An 8,573-nucleotide genomic window follows, 5' to 3' on the forward strand; every position below is an offset into this window, starting at 1 on the left:
AAATCCGGCGAGCCTTGCGGCTTCGTCACCTTCCCCAGCGTCGACCAATCACCACCAGCTCCCTCCACCTCCGTCAACGGTTCAAACGACCAAAACCACCTCTCCTCCGTCGCACCCAAACGTCACTGCCCAAAACCACCATGGACGACCACTAAACTCCCTCCATCGCTGCACCCCGACGACCTCAGCTGTTCGTCGTCCCAGTCCGTACATCGACCACCAACGCTGCCCGTCCCAGCTTCACCAGCCTCTCATCCGAAAACCACCAGTCTGCCACCTCCCCCATCGCCTAAAAACCACCTGTGGAACCAACAAAAACCACCACCAAACAGGCCTGTCAACCACTGCCCCCAACCCCACCGTCCAAACACGACCACCACTGCTTCAGCTGATGTTATCGTTGTTCTTTCACTGTTGTCGTGCAGTCCGTTGAGGTCGTCTTTGTTCGTCGAGGTCCGGCGCGTCGAGTTCGTTCGTTGAAGTCGATGTAGAGGTTTGGTCCCTGGTTCTATTCGTTTCTGTCTGTTCAGGTTAGTAAGCTTCACTGTATTAGATAGAGAAATTTTACGTTCAATGTTCGAAATTGCAATATATCGATTGATATGATAATTTTCTGCCCATGTTTCACCGTATGCATTTTAGTTCATTTCTGGGTTATGTTATTATTGTTTACTTGATGTCGTTTGATTTAGTTGTATTAGTAGTCCTAAGACACAGCTTGACGTTGATTCGCTCGTCCCTTCATTGTCTTAGTTTATTTGGACAAAATTAATATTAGTACCTGTTGTTACTACGCCCGAAACACTCATTCGCCTAACTTCTTTTATTAAATCTTGACAAGTTATGAGATTTTAGTTGTACAGAGGCCGTAAGTTTTAGTATTGTTAAAGGCGTAGAAATGGCATCCTTTAAAAATAAATAAATAATTATAAAAAAAATGAATGAATAAAAAATAATAATAAAAATAAATAAAATGAGACGAGCCTCGCCGGAAAAAATGTACAGATTGCGGGGCCCTCACAAAATATATGTATTAAATACTTAGATTCCGGGACGGGCCGTTTAGCAAATTTCACGGCCCTACCAAAAAATAATAATGCGCTAGTTGCTTTAGGAGCGCCTTTAATAATGTTATCTCCCTAAACTCGGGTGCACATTTATGTGACCCAAATCCAAATCTCAACGAAATCGAAATGTGTCTCTAATCACGGGTACATTGACTGTGACGTGGTCTGAGATGCATTTCCATGACGTTGCAAATTCTTTAAAAAATAAAAATAAAAATGAGATGAGCCTCGCCGAATAAAAATACAAATTGCGGGGCCCTCAGTAAATACTTGTTTAAAATTACTTAGAATTCAGGAGGGTCGTTTAGCGGATTTCACGGCCTCCGCAAAATAATAACGCGATAGTCTCTTTAGGCGCGTGTTTAATAGTTTACTTTCTTAAGCTCGGGTGTGCATTTCATGCGACCCAAATCCGATCCCAAAACATCAAATAAAATGTGTTCCGGATTATGGGTGCATTTCATGTGACGTAGTCCAAAGACGTGTTTTAAATGATGTTCACATTTCTTTTAAAAACAATAATAGTAAAGCGGTTAAAAGATAAATTTGCACATAAGTTCATACTTGTATAAAATCAGATAATCAAGCCGAATATAACAATTGAGCGACCGTGCTAGAACCACGGAACTCGGGAATGCCTAACACCTTCTCCCGGGTTAACAGAATTCCTTATCCGGATTTCTGGTACGCAGACTGTAATATAGAGTCATTCTTTTCCTCGATTCGGGATTAAAATTGGTGACTTGGGACACCCTAAATCTCCCAAGTGGCGACTCTGAAATAATTAAACCAATCCCGTTTCGATTGTCCTTTAATTGGAAAAAACTCCCCCTGCGCCCCTCGGGTGCGGAAAAAGGAGGTGCGACAGCTCTGGCGACTCTGCTGGGGATGAGACCCAGAACCACTGGTTCAGAGTTAAGAATTCGAGCTTAAAATAATTGTTATTATTTGGCTTTATCTATTATCTGATTTTTACATGTTTGAGCCTAATGTGTTAAATGCTGCTTTTACCGCTTTGATATTATTTGAACTGTATATAAACTGTGCCGAAACCCATATCCTTTCTGAGTCTTCTGAATCATGAAGAAGGGTGTACTTCGTACGACTTCTTTTCTGTATAGTGTCAAATCCCAATTTAGAACGAGGTTCGGACAAGTTGCTAAGCCGGTGAAGCTTCTGTATTCCCGGTACGCTGCCCCCCCTCGGCTCGAGCTGTCCGCTCGGGTAAGCCAGGTCTAGAACAAACACCCAGGTTCTGAACCTAGTATAACAAAGCCACATGCCGGATCCCTAGTAGGAACGTTTATTTGCATCATGTGCATTTGACTTAGGGGACTCAACACAGGGGTTGGGTCCGTCTAGGACAAGCAACCTGAAAATAATAGACAATCTTTCGGCATCCTATGTGCTACATGTTGTATTTAGTCAAGGGCGTATGGGTCATTGGGTCATTTCCAGCATGATGTTATTTTAATCAAAGCATGAGGAACATTTGTGGAATCCAAGAAGCCTTGGAATTCCCTATGTCCCCCACGCTTGCTTTTTGGGAAAACACATGGGGAACATTTGTGGAATCCAAGAAGTCTTGGAATTCCCATATGTCCCTCACGCTTCATATGTTGGGAAAAGCGCATGGGAGCATTTGCGGAATCCAAGAAGTCTTGGAAATCGTTATGTCTCCCATGCCACATTTTTGAAAGAAATAATAAATAATAAAAAAAAATTACAAATAAAACAAAGCATGAAAATTCAAAAAAGATTTTGTATGTTTTCATTATTTTCCACAGATTAAAAATAAATCGTGAAAAAAGAGGAGAAAATAACAGCATAGCAGTCCGAGTAGAGTCGAAACTCTGCCGAAATTTTAAAAATGAAAAAATGTCTTGTTAGTTTGTTATATTAAAAGCAAAGGAAAAATAAAAAAAAATCACCATTGTTCTGTCTGTTTTTTAAAAAATATTAAAGAAAATAGTTTGTTTTGCCATTAAATGAAAATGAAAAAGAGTTTGTTTTTTTTTAAAAAAAATGTTTTATTTTATTTTATTTTGTTTGTCTATGAAAATGCCAGAAATAAAAATAAAAAGAGTTTTATTATTTGTTCCAAAAATAAGTATATATATAATCCAAAAAAAAAATTCAAAAGAAAGTTCAAAATTCAAAAAAGATAAAATAGATAAATAAAAATCCGAAAATATTTTGATTCTTCTTTAGAAAATTCAGAAAAAAAAAACATTTGAGAAGCATTCCTTTTATTAAAAGCAAAATTCCGAAAAATATTTTTCTTCTTCTTCTTTAGAATAAAGAAAAAAAAGAGCAAATGAAAATTCAAAAAATATCTTAGAAGTCTTTCTTTTAAAAGAAAATCAATCAAAAAAATACTTCCTTGCTTCTTTTATTTGCCTTCCTTCGCAAATTCAAAAAAAAAGTTAGTTCATCTACTTATTCTTATTTGCCTACTTATTCTCATTCGACCGAACTACGCGGGTTTGATTCTCACCGGATGTGAGATACGTAGGCAACCCTCATCGGGTCCAACCCCACCTTCTCAAAAAAGAAGGAATGTTTTATGTTTTTCGTTAATTTGTTTGTTTGTTATGAGTAAAAAATAATAGTCTATTTGATTGTTGTGGGAAAAATAATAAAAACAAAAAAAATATAGAAAATGGAAAAGGGTCCTCTCAAAAATAGTTTATTCGCCCGAACTACGCGGGTTTGATTCTCACCGGATGTGAGATACGTAGGCAACCCTCATCGGGTCCAACCCCACCTTTTGCTAAAAAGCCAAAAAAAAAAACAAATAATAATAATAATAACAAAAAATACATGTCAAATTTTAGTTTTGTCATAAAGAAGTCGGGTGACGCTGTTTTATCAAGACATAGCCGAATGTTCCCGAAAGGGACGCCGGAAGGCTGACTTTGCATAAACAGCCACCTTTGGGGTCATTTTCAGATTTGGTCCAGTTGACCCACACAGCCTTAAAAATCTTCGTCCCCGAGACGTTGACATGCCGTGCTTGCAATATTGAGTTTTCTAATTTGAAAAACGAAAAAAGAGTCATAAATAAGTCAGGTGATGTTGTTTTATCATAAATAGCCGAATGTTCCCGAAAGGGACGCCGGAAGGCTAACTTTGCATAAACAACCACCTTTGGGTCATTGTTTTAGATTTGGTCCAATTGACCCACACAGCCTTAAAAGATCTTCGTCCCCGAGGCGCTGAAGGGCCGTGTTTTGCAACACCAAGTTTTATTATAATTTGAAAAAGAGTCGACGGTCAGGTGAATACCGTCTTTTGTCATAATAAGCCGAGCCAGCTTCGGCCGCGTCTTAAACCGTTCTTGCCGAAATAGCCTTAGAGTATCTTCGGTTGTCGAAAGGTTATTTTCGTAAAAGAATGGACAAATTTGTAAAGTGTCATAAAATAATCCTCCCCGGCCTCAGAATTTATATGAAATTTGGAAGGGGCCACATTTGCAAAAAATAACCGTCCGGTTGCATTTGGCAAACGGGGAAAGGAACTATCCGTTCGTTTTTGAGTTTGTAATTGTTGATTAGAGTATGCGAATTATTTTGATTTTCGGGTCCGTTTGTTGTCTCTTGTCAAAAGTCTGTTTTTGCAATCAAGTTTGTTTTAATTTGAAAATTGGAAATTCCAAAAAAAAATGTGTGCGTTTATTATTGTTTATCTTTTATTGGTCCGAACTACGCAAGGTCTGATTCATGCGGGGTCATGATACGTAGGCAATCTCCATAAAATTCGACCACAACAAAAAAAAGAAATGAAAAAAAAGAAATGAAAAAAAGAAATGAAAAAAGAAATGAAAAAAAGAAATGAAAAAAGAATGAAAAAGAAAAAGCGAAAAAAAAAAGAAAAAAAAGAAGAACATCGAAAAAGAAAAAGAAAAAAGATGTTGTCAATAATAAGGACCGACTGAGTCCATTCTAACCTGTTTGTTTTGCAAATAAAATTAAGGTGGTTGGTTTGTGGTAAGCCGAACAATGACACCCGGAATCCTTTACTTGCACCTCATGATGCACACTCTGCGGGGATCAGGCCTGATGACAGAAGCACTCGAATCCTGTTGGAAACTTGTTGACGGAGATATGGAAGCTGGTAATGGTCTTGGCAGTATTGATGCAAAGCTCAGTGGTTAAAAGGCCAATTTTGATAAAATGGGAGGACGCTCCGTTCCTTGATTAACAAGAAAGAAGCAGTTGGTGGCTTATTTTGTTGTCATTCCTGTTTGTTCGGATTATTAGGATTGTAATTCGGATTTTGTTTTGTGTCAATATCTTTCCGTTTTGTCATAGCAGTTTGTTTTAATTTTGTCCAGGTTGTTTAGGATTTTTATTTCATTTGTTTGTTATTCAAACCATTTCACCGGTAGTCTAATACAAAATCCGGTCTTTTATTATTTCCAGTCATCTTTTTGTTTAGTCCTTTTATCATTTTTTTCAATGCCGATTCTGGGGACATGACATGCGCACACAGTTTGGGCCTAGTCTTTAAAGTTAATCACAAAACCCCAGAAAGGCGATCAAACCATTTAAAGAAAATAAGGACGGTTTGAGATTATTTGGAGCCCGAGTCATGTGGAACTGGGGCAAGTTAAACACAAAGAAAACCGTTAAAGAAAGATTCGCCTAAATTGGCATGAGGGTCGTTCATAATAATGAGAATGAGAGTGTCGCCCAACGGTGCTTTAGAAGTGACAAATGAACAAACAGATGTTGAATATAATTGTCAAGTCCAGCACCATCAGAAGAGACTACAAATTTAAATTGTGTTGTTTGCACTTGGCATGTTTTGAAGACCGGAATGACGAAGGCATTTTGTTCTGCTACCCAAACACTTTATCCTTCGTTACCCCTTTTGAGCCTTATTTATTTTCTTTCATACCCCTCGTTCGGAGTTAGTAGCAACGAATAAAATACGCAAGCATGGCGGGTAAGAGAAAAGAAAACAACAAAATGGAAAAAGAAGAATAAAAGAAAAAAGAGAGAAAGAAAAAACGACAAAAAGAAAGGAGAAATGAAAAGAGAAAAGAAAAGAAAATTGATAAAAAAGAAAAAGAAAAAAAGGAAGTCAAATGGAGAAGAGGAATTGGGAACTACGTTTGACCTGATTCCTCAAAGAGGATACGTAGGCGCTTCACGGCTCGGTCATAGTTTTGAGAAAATGAAAAAAAATCAATTAAAATATCCCCAAGCAAGAAACTGGGGCAAAAGTTGCGTTTGTTGTAAATAAATCTAATTCCGAAAGTTGTAACTAATAACCCAAAATTAATGTATTTTTGAGCCTTTTATACCCTTTCTTTCTAGCCTATCCAAAACCCACATTACGGTCCAAAGAAAGACCTTCTCATCAGTCTCCAAAAGATGCCAAGTCAGACAAATGAAGAGTCTTACCGGCGAACATAACATTCTGTTCCACAGCAGAAAGGACTCTAATCTCCAACAGAAAGAGTCATACCGGCAACACTCCAAATCCCCCCAGCTGGAGAGAGATATAAAACGAGAGAGTCTTATTGGTGAAAACCTTCACAGGCACCATAAGGCGATGAAAGCTGAGAGAAGAACCCAAAAATGAGAGAGACTTGATAGTGAAAACCCTCCGGGCACTACAAGTCGAATAAGATTGAGAATCAGATGGGGAATCACCATTTGAAGATCTTGAAAGATGATTGACGGTAAAAGGATAGGCCACATGCGCATGTCATGGCCATTAGAGTCGGTATCTGCATTTGATAGGTTTTATTTATAGTTTCTTTTGTTAAAGAGTCATCTTTCCCTTGGTCATTTTATTCTGTTCTTTTTTTTATCTTTTTCCTCTCATAGAAAAATCCCCAATAGAGTCTGTCTGGTCAGAACAAGTGCGAATTGACTTCAAAATATGCCATCAGCTTTCCAATTATGCCAGATGAGATCTGACTAGTGCACCCAAATGGTATAGTCGTCAAGGAACAAGCGCGAGGCCAGTGTCAAAAAGATATCCCCAAAAGGGAGTTGACAAAAAGATTGACAAGGGTCAAGAGGGATACCATCGCCTTTGCCAAAAGTTATAAACCTCAAGGCCAAGGCCCATAAACAAAGCAAGGAAAGCAGTGTGCATGATTTGGGGAAATTCATGCTAGACTAAAAGGTCGGGGAAATGCCAGTTTCCGAGCTATGCCACAAAAGGAGATGGATATCCCCAGCAGGAAGGGATTATCCCCAGCACATAATATCATCCCCAACAAGTCGTGGAGCACAGCGCAATGAAGGAGAAAGGGAAAGCAATCCCAATAGGAGTATCACAGCCAACCACCATGTTTTAAACTAACAAATTTTGTTTGATTTGAAACAGGTAAAGGAAATGGCATTGATGCAGAAACGCATGCCACAAGGGATATTATCAAACTGGGGCAGAAAATTTTCCTTTCATTTAGAAAATTTTCTGGAAGTCAGGTACCCTCAGCTGATAACATTTTACCCCCAACAGGTAAGTAAATCAAGGGAGGTAGTCTTCGAAGGAAGAAGCTATGCAAAAACAAAAAAAAGAAAAAAAATAAATAAATAATAAAAAAAGAATAATAATAAAAAATGGGGAAGGTAGAAAAGGAAAAGTTCATCAAATAGGATATGTCGGGTTCATCCGCCCTCAAATAGGATATGTCGGGTTCATCCGCCCTCAAATAGGATATGTCGGGTTCATCCGCCCTCAAATAGGATATGTCGGGTTCATCCGCCCTCAAATAGGATCTGTCGGGTTCATCCGCCCTCAAATAGGATATGTCGGGTTCATCCGCCCTCAAATAGGATATGTCGGGTTCATCCGCCCTCGAATAGGATATGTCGGGTTCATCCGCCCTCGAATAGGATATGTCGGGTTCATCCGCCCTCGAATAGGATCTGTCGGGTTCATCCGCCCTCGAATAGGATCTGTCGGGTTCATCCGCCCTCGAATAGGATCTGTCGGGTTCATCCGCCCTCGAATAGGATCTGTCGGGTTCATCCGCCCTCGAATAGGATCTGTCGGGTTCATCCGCCCTCGAATAGGATCTGTCGGGTTCATCCGCCCTCGAATAGGATCTGTCGGGTTCATCCGCCCTCGAATAGGATCTGTCGGGTTCATCCGCCCTCGAATAGGATCTGTCGGGTTCATCCGCCCTCGAATAGGATCTGTCGGGTTCATCCGCCCTCGAATAGGATCTGTCGGGTTCATCCGCCCTCGAATAGGATATTTCGGGTTCATCCGCCCTCGAATAGGATATTTCGGGTTCATCCGCCCTCGAATAGGATATTTCGGGTTCATCCGCCCTCGAATAGGATATTTCGGGTTCATCCGCCCTCGAATAGGATATTTCGGGTTCATCCGCCCTCGAATAGGATATTTCGGGTTCATCCGCCCTCGAATAGGATATTTCGGGTTCATCCGCCCTCGAATAGGATATTTCGGGTTCATCCGCCCTCGAATAGGATATTTCGGGTTCATCCGCCCTCGAATAGGATATTTCGGGTTCAT

Source organism: Nicotiana sylvestris, chromosome 1, assembly GCF_000393655.2.
Source record: "Nicotiana sylvestris chromosome 1, ASM39365v2, whole genome shotgun sequence".
Lineage (NCBI taxonomy): Eukaryota > Viridiplantae > Streptophyta > Magnoliopsida > Solanales > Solanaceae > Nicotiana > Nicotiana sylvestris.